Below are 17,875 nucleotides of genomic sequence, written 5' to 3'. Positions count from 1 at the left end.
CTAAACACTTAAAAGCTTAAAGATGATGATGATCATTGCACACAAACCACCCTCTTTTTTTATCTCAAAGTGATATTCATCCAAAGTATTTTAAAATCCATTTTGAGGAGCACTGAGGTTTTACAGATCACATGTTAAACACTGTGATGAACTGATTGTTTACCTTCAAAAACAAATCTGCAGAGACATTTGATTGAGAGAAACTGCTCAGAGGAAGTCTGAGAGGAAAGAATGCTTTCTGCTTGTTCTTTTCAGGAAAAGTGAAGAAGAAAGAGATTACCAGGGTAGTTTCCTGTGAGAAAGGAAGAAAATCCTTCAAATCTTCTTCTTCTCTTGGTTTTCCCTTTATAAGAATTTGTTTTACTTTTGCAAGTCCCTACAAATCAGTTTGTTCTTTTGAACATAACCTGGGTGTGAATTAGATCTCACACTTTAACAAAAATCTTATTTACTGTTAAAAGTTCAAATCTTTCTTAGGGAATTTTTTCCTCTCTTTTTAGTAAAGGCCTTTTTCCTTTGGAAACTCCATTGGAAGCCTCCATTGGAACTTTAAGTGTGTCTCTTTTCAGACAACAAATGTACAAAAATCACCAATAAATTATATTGATTGAGCTTTGAAATTTTGTATGCTATGCAATGCTCTTTTTTATATGGAATTTTCCACTATTGCACACATGTAGATTTGGTTTCTGGGATAACTTTCTGTCACTAATGTTTCTGCCTGTTATCACGCAGATTTATTAAAACAGTACTTTTCTGAAAACGTTTGCTTTTTTGATGTTTGATATTTCTCTGATGTCAAAATCACTGCAGCAGCTGCAAACTCTGTGAGCTTTCAACATCACCTTCCACTTTTGTGTATTGGCTCTGACAAATTTGGACCTCAAGAATGTGAAATTGTCCATGCAATTACTACCAGAAGGCAGCAAGATAAAAACTTGAAAGTTCTATGTGGGCACAAAAAAGTTTTGTTAAACTAATAGATACTTTTTTTTAATGAGGAACAAAATTTTGTGATCCCAATGGTGACAGAAAACAAAATTTTAAAGCAAATATGCTGCCATTTCAATCCCCTTTGACCCATATTCCTTAGTAATATCACCGAATGTTAATTTTGAACAGGAGCATTAATTGCCTCGCTGTATCCATGCCAGAATTATTTTTAGATTAATGAGAGATGGCCTGAATTATAGAAACTGGATCTAGAATGGATTTTAATAAGCAAAAATGTAGGTTGGTTTAGCCAGGATTTTGGTTTGGACAGTTAGAGAGAAAGGACATTTGTGATCCTGTCATTAAGGTCCTCCTGTACTTTCCCAGATGCTGAAGAAGCTGCGTTTGGAGCCAAAAACCAGCTCAGTGTCCTGGAGAAGTGGCTGCTGGAGGCCTGGGGCTGCCTTCACTCATTATCCCAGGGGTCTGACATGAGAGGTCAGTGGCACTCAGGACTCCCTAAGCAACTCTTATTTTGCTCCAACTTTACTTTCTCTTACTCAGGGAATGGGCTCCTCCTTGGAGGAAAGCAGAGCTATCAGGGCTATGGAACTCTGCAGTTCATTCCCCATCTTTCTGTGGTCCAACAAACTCACAGTGACAGCAGCCTGGGTCAGTGCAATACCATGGTTCAGGGGCAGGAAGCCTTGAGGGCTGAGCCAAAGAAACTGTGACCTAGAGATCACTGAGAAAAAAAAAAAACAACTTTGAAGGCTTCTCCTCAGTTTTCAGAAAGAGAAGATACTTCAGAAGCAATGAAAAAGAACACTGCTGGAAAAAAATAATCACATAAAACCTGAAACAGAAAAGTTCATTTTAAAAAGCTTTTTGTGTTTTACAGAACAATTTGCATTAAAATATCTACTCTTAAAAAAAAAAAAAAAAAAGAGAAAAGAAAAAAAGAAAAAAGTTTTTTGGGTATTTTTAACCTGCTTTTCAATCTGTTATTTTCAGTCCCTTTAATTCCGGTGATCTCAGCAAACAGGCATTCACTGTGCTCCATCCACATCTTTTTTATTCATTTTTATTTCTTACCCCCTCAGATTAACTAGTGGAATGGATAATATAAACATTCCCTGAATGCTTCAGGACCAGATTAATTCAGCACACATACACATACACACACACACACTGGCAGCTTGCACTAATTTCCCAATGCTAGAAAAGTTACTGCAGAACTGTTCTGGTTTTGGGTTGTCACCAGTGAAAATGAATTGCCCCTTTGGCCCTTTGTCTCACAGCATTACAAGCCAAACCTGTACAGTTCAGAGGTTTTCCCTGGATAAGTTGCTAAGAGATTTCTCCCTTATGAACCAGGGTTTATTTGGACTCTTAGAACTGCCAGTGATTTGAATTCTCTCCCCTGCAGCTTCTTCTGAGAAGACTAATCAATAGACTGAAATGATTTATTTGTAGCACATTAGTTACTCTTGAGATTTGTCCTTGCTTAGACATCTGCATGCTGAAGATGATTACAAGACAGACACAGTAAAATCTTTAAATATAATAAAACATTTCATTTAAGCTGGTTACATAGCAAAATTGCAGGTTTTAAGGGCCTTAATATCTCAGTTTGGTTTGTAACATTAAAAATAGCTATATCACATTCTCTTCCTTTGGTTCATGATCCGGTCTGTTGCTAAGAAACCCTTCCTCAGGTGGCTTTGAACTTCCTCAGCATTTTCATCTGTAGCTGTGCTACCTTGCCGAGCCATAGGATCCTGCTGCTGCCTCGCTGGAATTTACATTCCTTGCTGAAACTGGTGCAGCCATTTGTGCAGATAAGAAGCTAATTCACTGGTGTGTCAAAGCATTACGCTTTGATCTCCAATATTTCTTGTCTCGTGGTTTTTAAGTGCATCATTTAAGGTTTTGTGCAGAGAAAAAGTGTGCACAAGACAGAGTCATGAAATACTCCAATCTATTCTGGACCCTCCCTTTTTTTTTTTGGGCTTGTGCCATAAACAAATGAGCCTCTTCATATCCCCAGCCGTGTGCCTTCCACAGAGCTATCAGAGACTCTAACATGGCAGTCTATTTCCTTGCTGTAAATCAAAATGTTTGGAGGGGGTTTTTCCTTCCTCTTTTTCACGCTTCAAATAAAGCACCTCTCAGGATAGTGGCAGCGACACAAAAAGCAGCCAGCCTGTCAGAGGGAATGGTTTCTTTTAAATATCCTTCCACAGAATTTAGGTGCACTGTGTTCAAACTGGGAGCTGTTGACTGACAGCCTCAGAAATAGGTTAAGCTGAACACTGTGTTCTAAACTGCACATGGGATACTAAATAAAGTAATTTACACACACCCATATGCGTTTAGGTGAATGCACAGTATCCTTATTCATTCAAAAAGCACATTCTGTGTGTGCGATGCCATCATTGCTTTAATCATCACTTTTTTATCAGTTTTAACATCTGATAAACATTGCAGTGTTCAGCACATATTGAACTAGAAATAACTCTGAGGGAATATTTATGAATTGTCAAGTGAGAGTTTGTTTTTCAAATTAGTGAACTTCAAATCAGCTCCAAAAGAAAGCAGTGATGAAGGAAAAGCTCTCCACTAGGAAAAATTAAGTCAGCCAGAAACTAGAGGATAATTTCATAGGAAAAATAAATCTGACCATTATATTAGGAAATTGCCTTATTAAGTGTGTTTGTGTTCTGAGATTTTCCTTCTTCCTTCTCCATTGTCTCAAAAAAAGTCTTTTCTTCTAGCGCTTTATACTTTAATATGGATGTATGTTTATATTGCCATTTTTCTGGCAAAATCATATGTTCATCTAAACCTATTTGCATCTGAGAATTAACATTTGCATAACTTGTATTTGTGAATATCGGGTCATACTCTCAACAGGTGGAAAATGTGTCTTCTTTGACTTCAAGGCAACCGTGCCAGGTGATTTTTTTTCCATTGTTCCATTCCATCTGGGTTTTTGAGTCCTTCCAAAATGCATACCAATCTGTGAACGTGGTTTTCAAAAGTACAAAAAAGAAATCAATATTTTTCAAAAAACTGTAGATGTCTGAATAGGCCAAAAATATCTTAGCACTGTAAACCCAAATATTCTCTGCTCCTCCAAAACTTTGTTATATAACGTTGTTGTGCCGCATGACAGTTCTTTGTCTGGAAGGTTAAGGCAGGCTTTAAAATATGCTTAGCTTGCCATACTGTGTTTTTTGTTTTCAGAGAGCTAATGTGGATAAAGAAAAGAAACTAAAGTGCAGAACAAAGTTAGCTTGGGTTTCCTGTGACCTTGGGGTGTTTGGTGCAAATATCTTTGATTTAGGAACTGAATAAAAGACAAATAATTTGTGGTTGATCTGATAGTCAATTAATACTATGAAAAGGTCAAAACTTTATGATATTTAGCCATGAAAATCTCATTTCTTCATTTGTAAAAAAAAAAAAAACAAACAGTTGCCAAAGGTAATTCAGTATCTACAAACATTCAGATTAAAAGATGGCTGAAGTTTTGAAACTGAGATTTCCTCTTTGCTGAATAGCTAAAGAATATTATTTAAAGGATGGAAAAATCACTTAAACTGAGCAGGGAGGTGAGGCATTGACTTAAGCCAGAAAAACTATATCTGAAACCAAACTTTGCAAGAGATTTCTGGATATTGTGTCTTAACTAATTACTTAGACTACCCTCACAAAACTTAAATCTAAATGAATGTTGTCCCAAAGCTTTTGAGAGCATGAAAAAGATGGAAGAAGAGCAGAATCTGATTCAGCTTTTTTGTATTTTCTCTACCCATGAGGCATTTTGATAGAGTCAACAGTTCCTCTGTCACATTCTGTAGAGGTTTTCTGTTAAAAGAAAAACATTTAGCAGATACTTTTCTTCTCTCCATATCCCACAGCACACTGCAGTCAGCCCCAGTGCCTGGCCTCCTGAGGTCTGGGTTTGCAATAACAATTTTTTGCCATTGTCTCTCCTCACAGGATCCAAAACTCTGGCATCTCATGGTCACTGCAGCAGATGTTGTCTCTGTGAGAAACCACCACCCTCAGGTCTATTAAGTAAGAAAGTAGGACACAAATCTGACCTGTCTCTGTGACAGAATATGTTCAAGTTTTTTGAAAATGATTGTGATGGGGCCTTTGGTCTTTTAAAACCACGAGAATTAATCCTTTGGGGCCAACATTATAATGTTTCTAGAATTTGCTTTTTATAAATTATTTCAGGGCAGGAGGTGAGGGTGAACGGGGAGGAAATGGTTTCAGAGGATTCATAGGGGAGCCATAAGAAATCTGTGTGTGAAGGCCAGCTCACAGAGCAGGTCCTGGGTGGGCCAGCTCTCTGCTCCCCACAGTTCTCACAGGCAAGGAATTCTTCCAGTTACAGGCAGTTCCCACCCATTCTCTGCCTTAGTTCACAAAAGCCACATTCCCGGGGAGTGGAACAGGAGGTGACAGGATTAGGACAAGACAAGCAGTGGCCTCTGCAGTCTTGCCTTTTCCCAGACTGAGGCCAAGTAAGATGCAGCCACTGACAGGTCTACACAAAACTCCTTTTATTTCAAATTTTTAGCAGGTTCAAGACAGAACCATCTGAGGGATACATGAACTAATTTTGATGGAGATTTCCTTCTAGCAGAACTACTTTTCTTAAAAGATGTATAAAGAGACTCAAAGGAAAGGTGCAGTTTACTTCTACTTACATGCTATTAAAAATTCTTGGTATGGAGTACTACAATAATTCATTTGCAGATGTAAGAATTTATGCTAAGAGTCTTCCTTGGTTTTGGTTTATGTAGCAGGCTTGTTATAACACACTGATGAGGAATTTACTACTTAGAATAAAAATTTTATTTCAAATCAGAAAGATAGTCTTGAGAAGAGAAAGCAAAATTTTAATTGGGGCATATAAAAATGTTGTTAAAACTGACAATATTGATGCAGAAAAAAAATTCTAGGGGATTTTTCAAGGAAATTTTGCAAAGAGATAGGTCCATGAATAACTTTTTCTCTTTTGTTTTCATAACGCTCTTGCCAAAAACATCAAGAAGTACTGGAAAAACCTTGTAAAATCATTTAGCCCATTGTTCAAACCCCTGCCAGTGCAACATTATTCCTCAGAGTGCATTCTCCACTGTCTTGTCCAAGCCCAACTGCATATGGCTCAAACAACAGGTTTCCACCACTTCTCTTGGGAGATATTTCTACACTAGAATAGATCACATTGTTAGGAAATTTTGCTACATGGTCCTTCAGTGAGTTTTAATCCATCAACTTTACTGACATGCAACTGAGTCATCATAACCAGCACACTTTTTTTTTGCTGGTTTTCTAGTCTTCAATTATTTGTAGATGACCAGAGCACACTGTCTTTCCTCTTGGTCATCACTGACCTTAGGTAGCACACCAAGGTTTAGAACTTTTCTTTTTTTACTATTTTTTACAAGATTGTTTCTGCAGTTCTTTTCATTGCTTTGCCAGTTAATTGACTTTGTTTGATATTCTGGTTCTTTTCCTGCCCATTTCTGATGTTGTATCATTTCATCTGGAAGGGACTAGCATCAAATTGGAATTACAGCAATGAATATTTCTGATTAGTTCAGTCAACTTTCCTCCTTCCTGCTGAAGGAGGTTGTTAAGACATCTATAATATATCCTGAAAGACAGGTTGGCATTTTGCTTGCAAAATATTCTTCGCTGTTGTCAGAAATAAAGGTTATAATTCAAAATGCCATTTAATATTTTACATTTCATGATTTCATATTTCAAGTGACTTTAATTTTCTGTTGCAGGAGACATTAAAACTATGAATAAAACCTTTCTACCTGGATTTAAAATGCTTCCTCCCCAATTATTTGTTCATGGTCTTCAGCCAGTCTTTGTCAGGCCATGAGAGGTAAGAAGAAACCATGTTAATACAGCAATAATTTGTTTCTTTTCTATTTTACAATGTGCTGCACTCTCAGGTGACACATTCAGAGACCTTGAAGGATGGCTCAAGTTTTGTCAGACATCAGTTTGTCCAGAGATCTTTTGCATGTTCCAAAAATTAATCCAGCTGGGTTCAAGACTCAGTAACCAATTTAGCCACTGTAGAGAATGGACATGACTTACACTTTAATTGAGGTTTTTCATTCATCCCAGATCACATAAATGTGGTAACTATTAATGAATCTGTCCTCTAGTTTCTTTTTCAGCAGCCATCCATGGCAACTCTCATATGAAAGGCATTTTCATATGTGTAAGAAGCTGTGAAAAGATAACCCAATTTTAAACTAAAAATATGTTTGATTTTGGAGTTCTTATGTGTAAAAAGTAATAACAAATTGAATTTCTGCAACATTCATATAAAAATTCACAGTGAATCATGTAATTCCATGTGTAGCTAATTCATTACTGAATTATAAAAATGTGAGTTTTTTGCTTTTAATGGAGAGAAATGTAGAAAGACAGAGCCTTATTTTCTGCATATGGTTTAATCAAGTTTTCTAGTGGAAGATGTCCTGTCCACAGTAGGGGTGTTGGAACTAGATGATTTTTAAAGTCCCTTTCAACCTGTCTATTATATGATTCTATGAAGTGGACAGTTTCTAATGCTTACAGGGCTTTTTAAAAAAATTCTTTCATTTATGTTTTTTCCTTTTTTTTCCTAATGTAAAAGACTGCACTGAAAGAGAGGAGCCAAGCAGAAGAGAAGCAGTGACATGCCACTTCTCAGCAAAATGCAAAGAAATAACACTTGAATGATGACATTTGGGTGGAGAACGCACTCAGTTCTGTCTCGTGTAACACTTGAAAACTTTGCCATGTGGTGATCACCAGCAAAGCTCATTGAGAAGGGAAACCTCAGTTACCTGATTTATGAACTATGCCTTGCAATCCACAGAGACAATGCTTTCCATATACTGGGCTTTCCTTTTGTTTCTCACTGTTACCTTTCCTTTCATCAGTGTTTTTGTAAGGATACAGCTGCAGGCTCAGAACCCTGACTAAAAGAGTTTTTGGGCAATGTCCTTGCCTTTTGTTTAATTACAGTATTAAGCACATATACATTGCTTTATAAACAGGAAAAAAGTGTTGAGAATCCTTAATGAGAACTGCTAATCACAGCTTTTTATGTGTGTTTATTCAGAAATGCTAGGTCAGTTTTTACAGTAATTTAAATCTCTTGCACCCTCACCAGTTTTAACAGAAAAGGCAAGAGTAGCGTAAGAATAAAGGAGGTTGGGATTTGTCTCCAGAGAAAAAAATCCAGGTCTGGCAGTTGAAACTATGCTATAAAACATTGGCTCAGTTAAGATTGACAAACTTCCTGAAGATTTACGCTGTAAAATTTACAAAGAGGGAGAGATGCTAGAAACATAAGCAGCATTTCACAGCTGTCAGTCTGAAGAGAGGAATCACTGACACAGCCATTGAGAGATGTGTCAAAGTGAGGAACAGGTGAAAGAAGAGCATCTGTGGTTTGACAAAGTACTTGACTAACCAAGCCAAAGATGGAGGCAGTTTCAATTGCTGCTTGTTATTATGATACAGAAGATTTCCATAGATCATAAAGACCCAGAGCAGATCCTATTTTTATGGGGCACTTTATGAAATTTTACTGAGAAACTGAAAGGATAAACCTCACTAATTGTGTATAATTACACAATTATGGACAGGAATAAAATGTCCCTGGAGTATTTGCAATCGTGTTATGATTATCTGGGCTGCAGTATATTCACTTTGATCACTTGGACTCGGTGATTCCTCAGCTAAATCTGCTACTCTATTGGAGTAACAATTCCATAGGTTTCCTTAATGTTTGCCTCTTCCATTAACCTCTGTGACAACAGGCAAGATGACTTTTTCTTATGGATTTACATAGGTTGGCATCACCTTTTTCATCTCCTGTAGCTAAATAGAGTCAGTGAATTACCATTTCCAATGCCATAACAGTATGTAGCCAACTATAATCTTTATATATTCTCCTTATCAGTTATTCTGAGTTATCCTGCACTCCTCTCTCCCCAGATTTTGAAAAAGACTCATAAAAGCACCAAGCTATGGAATATGTAGCTCCCAGCACTTTAAAACAGATGATGGGAGTGTAATTATCTTCTGAAGATATGTGGGTGATGTGGAAGGAAATTATCCTGGGATCTAAATCCTAGTGTATATACTATTTTAAGGGAGTTGTGAATGACAAGGAGTCACAGTATTTGTTCTATTCAAAGAAAAACAGTAGTGTTTTCACCTCAGTTTCATTATCTCTGGTTTCTTATGCAAGGAAGCATAGTTTTACCTAACATTTGAAGTCCTTAAAATTATTTTTCTCACGTAATTGATCACATAATTTTTTTTTTTAACCCCTGCTGGTTTTGGATTGCCTTATCTTACACAAATGCTTATAGCTCAGCCCTGACTTCAGATGTACAAGCACCATTCCCAGTGAAGTCAATGGAAGCTGCACTTGAATATTTGAGAGAGCATTTGGGGCCCTTTGCCTTAACACAACCAAATATGCTACAAATTATTTTTAAATTATATTAGCAGAGATCTAGCATTTCCCCTGTGCAGCTGATTCTGTTTGTACTGTATCTATCACTAATTTTTTCAGGAAATGTTTACAAGTGGAGTCACATATCAAATCTGATTAGCTGAATTGTAACTACAAAAAATAACTGGCTTAGAATTAGGTAGCAGAGACTGGAAGTGCCTTTAGGAATTCAATCAAATTTATGCCCTTGTATGTGGAGAGCAATTTAGCTTTAAAATTTATGCCACATGTAATAAATCCAATTTAATTTTCAAAGACCCCTTTGTTTAGCATTGAGTTTAAATATAGCATAAGCTATTTCTCCCTCTACCTATAAAAAATGTAAATTATTCATGTTACCTGTATTCAGTGACCTCTAGATGAACCTTCCTAAACCACAAATGACCTGCTACAGCACAAGTTCATTCCCAGACTGTGTGCACAGTGTCTAAATTAATCTTTCAAAGCTACAATTACAGGTTATGTTACTTTCAGTTTGGCTGCAGCTGATGATTGGCTGATAAATATGACATTTTGATTGGTCTGAGAAAAATTCTTAAATTACAGCTTTTAGAACCAAAGGACTTATAAGTTATCTTTGTATGCCTTGGGTCAGATTGTCAGAACATTTCTGTGGTCCTCATTGCTGGTGTGTAAGATCTATTTTAGTTACTGTCTTAAGATTCTTCTTCTGTTTTTCATAATAGACAATATTAGTACATTCCCAGAGGTTCAAATAATGTTGTCCTACTGGCCACTTAGCTCCTTAAAAGATATTTCTATTTTATCACTGAAGTTTTTAAATTTTCACAACTAGTTCCTGAGAAAAGAAAGTAAAATTCCTCCCGTTTGTCCTCTCTATGGGGTAAAAGGAAGCTTGGTTTTTTCCTTTCTTTGGCTTGAATGTATATGAAAAAAAAACTGCCCAGAGAGATGAAATTGGCAAAACTATGGATCTTTGTTGAAGGTTCTGGAGAAGGGAAAATACTACAAAACATAGATCTGATTGGTTGTGTTGCAGTTGCATCCAGGAAAATTACAAATTATTTTGATTTAATGACGAAAACCTAAGTTAGACCATATAAAATTGGAAATCAACTAGCGTAACTTATTGATTTTACTCTTGCAACCATTTCTCTTATTTCTAATTCAACCATTTGACATGGTGTGGGCCCCCTTTGCTCTGCCTCAGTGGCTTAAGGCTGTGAGATATGAATAGTGCTGTGATCATAACCATGTCCTCAGTTTCCAGTCTATTGCAGCAACATTTCTTAGCAAATCTGCATCTCTCCCTCTCATCTTTTTCTTTAGCCTCAGCTTTAGGTTCTCATCCTTTGACTTCCCCATACAGAGTCCTTGTCCAGGCCTCTGTGGATGGCACCTCGGCCTTCAGGTGTGAATTAGGATTTCAGTGCTCTAGAATTGATAAATTTTTTTGCCATCTGGTTAGACGACACCCCCTTTCCTTTTGGCTAAGCCTTTTTTGGGCACTGGGCTGCCTAAATTGACATCGACCACATGGAAAAAGTACGAATTATTAAATTCCTTAAAAGAGTGGAAAGTGAGAGACACAACTGAAAGGAATCAAACTGATGGATCCACCAGAAGCCAGTAAGAGATAAATTCTTCTTCTTTGTTTGTCTTCCCTTTTCCTCTGAATATTAATACACTTCTTTTAGAGGCAGGGAAAACAATGTAGAAAGGATAAGAATCAATCCATGCACCAAAACAAAACAGCCAGGGTAACTACAGGTTTCTGGGATCTGGCAAAAGATCCAAGAGTTTCTACAGGCTTCTGGGGTCTGAACGGATGCCTGGAGCATTTTGTACTAATATATCTGGAAAATACTCAAGTCACATAGGTGGCCCAGTGAGTGTGAGCTGTACTGAATGCATTATAAATCCTTGTGCTCAGTCTGAGTTGTTAGTTTCTTTTACCCTGTAGGCTTTGGGGGCTCTAACAAGTGCTGCAGACTGACTGCGGCTTCAGAATTCTGTATAGGTGCCTCAGTCTGCCATTAAAACAAGCCAACTAAATGAAGGCTGGGCATTTTTGGCAAATGGTGGTATATTTGCTAACTTTTTTATTTGGGCAGTTCATTAGCATTAAATCAGTACAGCTAATACAGTACAATTGTCAGTAGCAGGGTGACTGTCTTTATCATAAGCCCATGTGAGTGACACATATATCACTTTGTCATTAGAGACGCAAAGGGGTGGCTTGTAGATGTTATCCTTACTGATGTGATTCCAAGGTATGTAAAAAAAACCCCAAAAACCAGTTATGGTAGCTCTCTGGATCCTTAGTATTAGATTTCAAAAACCACAGGCAATTCAAACAGCCCTCTAAGAGCAGGGGATTATTTTTTGTTCCTTAGGATATCTATTACCTTTTGGGTTTGTGTAGCTGTATAGCTGCCCAAGGAACTATAAAATGAAGCCAAAGGACCTAGTAAGTAAAAAATATCATGTAAGTGCTGTCACAACTCACTTTAATTTGTTGTATAAAGTGCAGGTAGTGACTTATTCCACCATTGGAAACTCTGATTTAAGACCTCAAAATTTAGAACTTTCCAAAGTCAGCAGCATTTGACCCAAGACCTCTCCAGTTAAGAAAAGTCAGAGTGCCAGGCACTCCAAAGTGCCAAACACCTTAGTTACCTTCCTTGGATATGAGAAGTTGGGATCCTAAGGTCTGTTTAGACATCCCAGTGGCTCCGTTTCCAGAAGTGCCAAGGGCCAAACTTTGGACCAGGCTCCAGTACAGGGCTTTGGTTTAAGAGTGTGATTTTGACCCTACAAAAAGAGGTAGAGGGACTTTTTTATGAGAGGATGTGGTGACAAGACAAGGGGTAATGGCTTCAAACTGGAAACAGGTAGAGTTAGATTAGAGACTGGGAAAAATTCTTCCCTGTGAAAATGGTAAGGCCCTGGCACAGGCTGCCCAGAAAAATTGTGGATGCCTCATCCCTGGAAGTGTCCAAGGCCAGGTTGGATGGTGCTCTGAGCATCCTGGTCTGGTGGAAGGTGTCTGTGCCCATGGCAGGGGGTTGGAATGAGGTGGTTTTTAAGTCTCCTTCCAACTGACAGTCCTGTCTTTCAGCCACTGCTCAGGGAAGGCCACGGGGCAGTGAAGTTGCTTTGCCAAAACTGCAGCTGCAGAAACACTGTAGATCCTTGACCTTGGACTGATGGAGCTGCTCTTGAGGAGCTGAGCCTGCTGGGAGGTAAAACTGTAATACAAAGAGACTGGTAGTCCAAAAAAAAAAAAAAAAAAAAAAAAATTACTACCAGCACACCTATTGATGAAATACTGTTAAAGGGATGCTGGCAGCATTTGAAAAGTGTTCCTGGTTGTGTTTTTAATAACATTGGCCCAGAGAATGAGAATGTGTACTCTGAGTTGTAATAACACTGAGGAATGCACTAGACCACAAACTGAGCATTGTAAAACTGTTGTTTTCACATTTTCCTAATAAAATGCCATGGCATTGTAAATCTGGTTTTATTCTATTTGTAATGGCAGAAATGTGTTTATCATAAAATCAAACCCTGTTTCAAACTGTAGGCCACAGGACAGTGATATATTTCATCCTGTTCAGGATCATGGTTTGCATCACTCCAGTCTGAACAAAAAATTGCAGTGTGCTACTAAAAACCCCATACTTTTAAAATGCATTATGACACTAAGTGCTCACTCAGGTCTGTGCTGACACTGCAGTTTGTGGCAAAATAAATCAGAAAATTATAAAGCAGTTAAATGGCAACGTGTGGAGTAAAGTATGACTGTCTGGAATAGTGGTAACAAAGGCTCAGTGTGAAATGGCAAACACAACTGATAAGCCATGGTATAATTAAATGTGCTCAAGTTTCAGTTTATCAAAGATTCCTTTCCTCCAAAGTGCCAAACACCCAAGTACTTAATAATTACATTTAAAATCATGCCTCGGTCTATAAATCATGAGGTTGTGACAATTGACTTCCCTCTAAACCAGACTACTTTATTTTGTGGTATAAGTATGCATGAGCCCTGCATCTCTACAGCAATACAAATGTGTGTAAATTTGCAAGGAAGAAATTAAAGTGATTAGATATATGAAAGCAGTCTTCAATGTCTCAGTTGTATCAAAATTTCCCACATAGATAGAACATTCAGCAATAGAGCATACCAAATTTAAAAAAAAAAAAAAAAAAAAGCCCTACAAACTCATTGCGAATTGCAACATAAATGTTGTTCTTTAATAAATTATGACAAAGAAAGCTTTTTAGGAGATAATGGGATTCACAGTCACATCCAAATAGAAGGTACCATGCAAAAAACTATTATTTTCTCATTTTCTAGTCCTCTTGGTATGATGCCTGAGGTAAAAAGTGTAGGGCTTTGTGGATCTAACGTAAATTATGAATGGGAGATTCTGTAATTGTAAAAAAATAGAGCCACAAATGCCTGTATTAATAGACCATTTTGATCTGTACACTTGATTTTTCACTTGAGAGGGCAGCAGCTTCATCTTCTTCCACTCGAGAGGCCTGATCCCTTCATAATAAGTACCCACTCCACTGTAAGCCATTGAATACCAAGATCAAGCACTCACTCCTTGTGGCTCTGCTGTTCCCTTCTGGGAACCACCTAAAGCAATTTGAGCAGAGAGGTGGAAGTGGGAGAATCATCCCAAAGACAAGAGGAAAAGACCAAACGCACTTGAGATCAAGAAAGGAGCAAGCTTAACAAGGCTCTGAGCTGAGGCAGCCTCTCACATTTTCATTACCTTTTATTCATCTCCTGCAGTTCTGCCAGAAAGATGATGTTGCAGGATTTTATTGAGAGTAAGAGGGGCTGTGATGAGATTGCCTCAACCCGTTTAAGAAGCCGAGGATACAAAATATGATTTAGGATACAAACTGGAACATGCCATGGATACAAAATTTATGATAAAATTACATTACAGCGGCTCAGTCTGAACAGATCCATGTTTCTCCTTTGTATAAAACATATTGTACCAGACTCTCTGTGGGGATACATTTTCAGAGCTCATTCACTTTCACAGAGCTACACAAATCTGCACCAGGTGAGGATCTTGCCTAATATTGATTTTCTTGATAACATTTCAGCAAGGGATTTAATTCAGGATTAAATGTGTATTTCCTCTCTTCCTGCTTATATAGCATTCTCTGTGTGTTCTTAAGATATCTATAGACAAATGAAACAGAGGTTATGCATTGATCAATACTAGAAAAAGAAAAAAGTGGACAAATCTAGTCAAACAAGGTTAATCAAGGTAGTAGATGCAGCTCTGAGTAATAAGACGTGTTTCAAGGGAGTACAAACTAGTGAGAAAGACTTGTGGACATCTAGGACTTCTAAAAATCTGGGAATGTTTATCCCAATCCATCTTTAAAATGAGACATCTCACTGTTGAATGTCTCTAAGCAGAAAATACAATCGAAGAGGAAGATAGCCCCAGGTTGAAGAAGATTGCTAAAGAATAAATCAGAATTTGTTTTAAAAGCAACTGAAAAAGGTATCCTTCAAAGTATGAGGGTGGTTTTTTTTTAAAAAAAAAATCAGTCTTCATGTTATAAAAATAACCTGAGGATGTTTCAAAATGGGACTAGGAAGCCAGGAAGCTACTGGAGAGGGCCCAGCAGAGGCTATAAAGGTGATGATAGGTCTGGAACATCTCTTATGAGGAAAGTCTCATAGCCTGGTTAGTCTGGAGAAGAGAAGGCTGACATTATTGCACACAAATATCTCCAAGGTGGGTGCCAACAGGATGGTGCCAGACTCTTTTCAGAGCAGCCCACTGTACAGGACAAGGAGCAACAGCCATAAACTAAAACACAAGAAGTTTCATGAAGAACTCAACATGAAGAACTTCATACTGAGGGTGGCAGAGCACTGGAACAGCTGCCCAGGGAGGGTGTGGAGTCTGTCCCTCTGGAGACACTCCAAACCCACTTGGACACATTCCTGTGTCACCTGTTCCTGGTGACCCTGCCTTGGAGTGGATTATTCCCAGAGGGCTCTCCAAAAATTAACTATTCTGTGAATTTTACTTTTCTAACTCAAGCACCTTTGTAGAAGTTATTCATTATTCTGTGAAATCACTGGGGGTCTGCCACAGGTAAATTCAGAAAACTGCTTGGGAATAAAGTACCCATGTGGGTGCTTGAAATAATTTTAGAAAAACATCTACATCAAATATCTATAACTACTTGCAAAACCAAAAAGGTTGCTTAAATTCCCAATAAACTTCCAGCATCTCCCTGGATGTGCTGCAGATTGGACCTTTCATCATACACTAGAGCACCTTAGCAAGAGTTTAAAAGGAAGATTTACCATAGGGGATACAATTCAGCTAGGGAATTTATCCCACAGAGGAAAAAGAGTCTTCATATTTCAGAACTGGAGCTACCAAGAGGTATAATGAGACACTTGCAGGTCTATGTTAAAGTTTTCAAATTAATATTTTCTTTACACAGCTTTTAACTAAAAAAATCCAAATACACAAAAAATACCAAGAAAAAACCAAAACCAACCAAACAAACACCTCCCAAAAAAACCCCACAAATCCAACACATATTAAATCAGAAAGCTTTTAGATAAACCATTTTTATTCAGTCAAAACTGCCAATGTCATAAAGTCTATATTCTAGTCTGCTCTAGTAAGTGGTGAACCTGATGTAGTCAGAGCATTTCTCTGTTCATTGTTACAGAATTGTAGTGGAAACAAGAGACAGACTTCCATAAATAAAAGAATGGAGATAAAGAGAAGACCCCTCATTTTCCTCCTGCAGGACTTGAAAGGAAAATGTGATAAATGTATTTATAGGTCTGACAAAGTATGATAATATTTGACATCTCGCATAGTGTGTTGTTGTTAGCTACAACAAAAAAAAACAACCAAAGATGATTAACAAGTAAAAGTAATGGTTCATCTTTAGTAACTGTTAGTGGAACAGACTGCAAGGAATCCAGAAATTAAAGACTGAAGAAAGGAGTTGACTACAAAAATGTGGGGCAAGGGCACATGTGAGTTTCCATATGTCAGACAACTGCAGGTCTTCTAAGCAATAACAACTAGAACGCCTGAGTAGATATATTTGATTCCTTAAAAATTCCACCAGCCTACCTAAATCTACTGGGAATTATGTTGGGCACGCAATCCTCTGCACTGGATCTCTGAAGGACTTGGAATGTTCTCCTCTCTCCAGTGACCAGCAATAGGATACGAGGAAGTGGAATGAAGATGCATCAGGGGAACTTCAGATTAGACATCGGGAAAAAGTTCTTCACTGAGGGCAGTTGGTCACTGGAACAGGCTCTCCAGGGAAGTGGTAACAGCATCAGCATCTGTGTGACATCCTGCTTAGTGACAGGCAGCCCTGCAAGGAGCAGGGAGCTGGGCTGGATGATTCTTATGGCCCCATTTCAATTCAAGAAAGTCTATGATTCTACAGGGTTGTATCTCACATGTGCGTTTGAACATGTAGATGTCATCTCTTTCCTTCACCATGTTTTTAATTCTCTGAGCATTCAAAAGTAATTTTTTATTCCTTCCTGAAAAATTAATTACCTTGCTTGACAACTGTGGCTGTACAGGAATTTGCCAGCTCTCTAAAGGTCTCTCTTTGATTTATTATTTAAGGTTTTTTATGTGCTCAACACAAAAGCTCTTTCCCATCTCATCTGTTGAACTGAATGGGAAAGCCCCTTCTTCTGGGAAGTCCACCAGAAATTTCTCAGTGAAACCAATGCAACCTGCAAAACTCCCAACAGTGCCTGTGCAAGATTCCCTTTTGAGGCTATTGTAGAGAATTCTCAGTATGAAAAGCTACACAGGTCACCTTTCAGTATGTTCTTCAGCAGAATGTACACCATTATTTTGAAAATATGGCCTTGGCTTCTCCTCATCTCTCAGCCATGGAATTGACTGTGTTGGCCATGTTTATTCATTATTGTCCCTTGGGAAAGCATGTAATAGGATCTCTGCTTTGCTTACAGTTTTGGGTGAAAAGGCTCACTGTTCTGTTCCATGGGATGACTGCACGTTGTCCTCTCCTGCTGGGTGCAACCAGTTCCCCATCCATTACTGGATCTCCAGGGACTACTGCAGTATAAATAATATATAAATTCTACAAAAAAATGCTTGTCTTCTGAGAAAGATCTGCCAACAAAGTGTCTCCTTGTCACAGTAGGTAAATCTAGAGGAATACACTTCAAATTACTGGAGTTGAACTTAGCTAAAACCAATACTACACCAAAGGGTACCAGCCTCAAAGGTTCTGTTTTAAACTTACCTCTGTGGTTTGGAAACAAACCCTTGTTGAGTTTCATGTGTTTTCTCCTCATATTTGCAAGAAAATTTGGCCAAGGAGTGTGATTGTGCTTGATGTACA

The 17,875-nt window shown here is 38.0% G+C and overlaps 1 long non-coding RNA gene across 2 annotated transcripts; it reads left to right on the top strand.

Moving 5' to 3' along the window:
* Positions 1-637: 637 nt before the first annotated feature.
* Positions 638-15,796, top strand: LOC134548808 (uncharacterized). Of its 2 annotated transcripts, none has more exons than XR_010079901.1 (3): positions 638-1,431; positions 6,750-6,853; positions 7,619-15,796. It is a non-coding gene; the product is annotated as an uncharacterized LOC134548808 (long non-coding RNA). The 2 variants fall into 2 exon arrangements; XR_010079902.1 differs by lacking the exon at positions 638-1,431 and adding an exon at positions 4,200-5,010.
* Positions 15,797-17,875: the final 2,079 nt, after the last annotated feature.

Source organism: Prinia subflava, chromosome 3 (assembly GCF_021018805.1).
Source record: "Prinia subflava isolate CZ2003 ecotype Zambia chromosome 3, Cam_Psub_1.2, whole genome shotgun sequence".
In the NCBI taxonomy this organism is placed as follows: Eukaryota; Metazoa; Chordata; class Aves; order Passeriformes; family Cisticolidae; genus Prinia; species Prinia subflava.
This window is presented reverse-complemented; position numbering and strand designations above follow the sequence as displayed.